This window comes from Lepus europaeus, chromosome Y, assembly GCF_033115175.1.
Source record: "Lepus europaeus isolate LE1 chromosome Y, mLepTim1.pri, whole genome shotgun sequence".
Taxonomy (NCBI): Eukaryota; Metazoa; Chordata; class Mammalia; order Lagomorpha; family Leporidae; genus Lepus; species Lepus europaeus.
In genome coordinates this window covers 12874578-12878020 of record NC_084851.1, presented here as the reverse complement: position 1 = coordinate 12878020, position 3443 = coordinate 12874578, and positions in this window count along the sequence as shown.

The window sequence follows — 3443 nt, the reverse complement described above, 5'->3', positions numbered from 1 at the left end:
GATTTCATCCCCTAGGCAGTTCAAAACACCATCTTCATGAGCAGAGACATTACTATTCTAATAATGGATAGGCTGTTCTTGGGTGGTCTACCTTTGTACCCACAGCAGCCATCCCCAGAAACTGATCAAATCTGGGGTTCTGGATTGAAAACAGTGCCCTGCTAGGAGTATGAACCCTAGAGGCCAACACACCTATCATTGTGATGCCCTTAAGTAGTTGCCCCCTCATGAACCTGGCTCACCTATTCATTGGACAACTGTAACACCTGTTCCCACCCTCATATTCCTATCAAACCTAGACGCAGAGACTTGCACTCCAGAATCTCGGGCCTTTCTTTTACTTTGTATCATGTCAGGCCACCATCCCCTGCCTGCAGGACTCCATCCCCTCTGCCTAGTTCCTAATGCCTGCCTTTTCTAGGTTTCAAAGTGAGCTGCTGGGACATGTTCAGAACATCCTCTGAGTCATAACCCTGTATGGTTCAGTAACCTCAAGTTCCCTGTTCTTGCACTTGTCTCCTATTCTGAGATGACATTGGGAAAACACAGAAGACCTCAATCCTCCAAATCAGGCTCTGGTTCTCTTCCCAGACCATATTAAAAACAGGTCATTTTCAGTTGAAAACATTCCCTCCTCTGATCCATTCTGGAAAAGTCACTGGTTAGCTCCTTACCTCCATGACCGCACCTCCAGCTATTCCTTAGGCCCTTCAAGAGTGCTGTAGCCTGCTGAGGCCCAGTTACCCACTTGATCTGCACTACATGTGGCCAGGTGCCCTTAGTCTTTGGTCACTGTGGAATGTTTCTGACCAGGCTGGCTCCACTAGGGACAGGGCATGTCTCTCAGCATGAATCCTCCCTTTATGTAGAAGCAGAGGTTTCAATTATTAAGGTTCAGTGCTGTCCTACATTCAGCTCTGTCCCTGTCAGCTGCCTCAGTTGATTTCAGGGTCATAACCATCTCTGTCTGAAGAGGCTAAATAGTGTCACTGCAGCTGAAGACAAGGTCTGTACATTCAGAAGCAAGGAAGATTTTTCTGAAAATGGCATCAAACTTTAGATAAGTTGGGGGTGATGACAGTGCAGGATCCAGTGCTTGTGTGGTGATATGCAACTGGTCAAAGCATCCTGCTTCTTTCTCATACTCCACCTGTGCCTTCATTGGTGACCCTGTAGCTACAGTGGACCCTGAATAAACAGTCAGGGAAGCTCAAGAATTGGGGTCATTAGGGGGTTCCCTCCATACAAGTTCAGAAACCTGTAACTGTGGATATGGCACGTGATGTGTGACCCATCTTCTCTATGTAGTATCCTGGCCTATACCTACTTATACTAGTGATAATGTCTGCTTGTTTCTAGTCACGATTTCAGAGCCAAACTTTCCTGGAGCTGCAAGGACCAGCAAAGTCCCAATGCATCCCTAGAAACCCATGTCCCAATACAGATCACATTTAGGGCACACTCACACCCCCTCCACAAGATCACAATGAGGAAAGAATGAAATGAACATGCATATACCCATCACAGAACAGACACTCCTGAGGGATCAGTTGACATCACCAGTGTCAGTGTCCAGGAGAGGCCTGGGTCACACAACTGGGAGAGACTGTACTCAAGTCATCAAAATATGAAGAGAGCAAGCTCCACTCACTTAAACTCTAAAACAATCAACTCTGCCAAAGGTGCCAAGTGCTAGTAACATGCACAAGGTCAGTAAATCAATTGGGACACACTGGTGTCCTCTAATTGCCACAGGACATAGAGGCATCATAGGATTCTACCAACTCTGTCACAATGGTGCCCTTAAGGATCAACAGAAACTAGGATCAGCCTGATCTACCCCTTGAATAATTAAATCCCTTGGAAGTGGGTTCCATGGTCTTTCAAATCAACCCCGATATCTATCAACTGATGACTGCATAAAGCAAATATGGCATATATACACTTTGGAATACACTCATCCATAAAAAAGAATGAAGCCCTGTTTTTACAACAAAGTGGTATGTGGTAGTTAACATAGAATACCAAAATATATATAGAAATAAAATGCTCATTTTGTGATATGATTGTCATTTTTAATCCTTGTTTGTACTCCTGGATAATTGTGGTCTACCTACTTTTTTCCTGTTGGATACTATAATTAAAATTATGTCTGTGAAAACTAATGAAAATTGGGAAGGGTAGGAGAGGTATTGGGGTAGAAGGGGAGGTGTGGTTGTCTTCTTGAAACTATAGCTATGGAGTGCAGTCTGCTCACTTCATATTAATGTTTTTTTTTTAAAGAGGCACATTAAGAGGAAACTTATGTGGCTCTTGTGCTATAGGCCCAGGTGAGTCACTGTTCTCTATCAACTGCTGCACATGGTCCACAGGTTTCTAGCTCCTTACCTTTATTATCCCACAACCATGTTGCACAACAGCTTTTAAGGCCTTTTCACTTTGAGTCAATGTCATCACATGTACCCACATATCTGAAGCAGTTTCCTAAGATTTCTGGATTCTCTTCTTACCCCTTGCAGTTACCATAACTGGGGATTCCTAGGGCTACAACTTCCTGCCACAAGTCAGGCCTCACACTGCTACTGATGATCCAGACTATGCCACTGCTCTGTTCCTTCCCTTCTCTCTGGTTCTGCTGGCACTGTAACCTAGGTAGTCCTCTTGGGTTAAAAGGAAAGTCAGTGGCCAGCTAATCACCACCTACCTGGGACCCCAAGCTGGCTTAGCCCATACTGTCTCCCAGAGAAGAAACAAAGACACTGCATTCAATGTAGGCAAGGAGTTAAATTGAAAAAGACTACAACTTCTCCAGCACACTTCCTGATACTCATGCAGGCAACACTGAGGCTGATGCTGACAATAATTAGGCCATAGCCAGGGTGCAGGAGGCAGGAGCACCTGCAGGCCCTGACATCCCAGGATTGATGATAACAGGAAACCCCAGTCTCTGCAACAGAAGGCATCACAGTTACCATCAGAATCTCAACTCCACTCCAGTGTCAGTCTTGTTCATCTATGTTTCCCATAAAGGTATCAAGGACCCAGGGATTTCATGCAGTCCCAGGCCTCAGCTCCTGCTGCATCTTTGGTGACCTCTGTTCTCCTGTGGGCTCATGTGTGGGCTTGTGTGTATAGGTAAACCCATACACATGCCCTCACTACAAATTTATTGTTCCACCTGGGTCTGACTATTCCAATATGAGCACACACAAATCCATTTAACTGCCAGTGGTTGTACAAAGCTGGATATGCCAGTGGTTGTACAAAGCTGGATATGACAGCGAGTCATCCTGTTTCCCAATCAGCCATGCCTTGGACATCCTGGTGGTGTGGTTTTGGAGAAGGCAGTGAGCATAGCACATAAGGAAGCTCCTATGCCTGGGTGAGCATCATCTCTGTCACCTCAGTCACCACAAGGCAGCAACTGGGACCCTGTGACATTC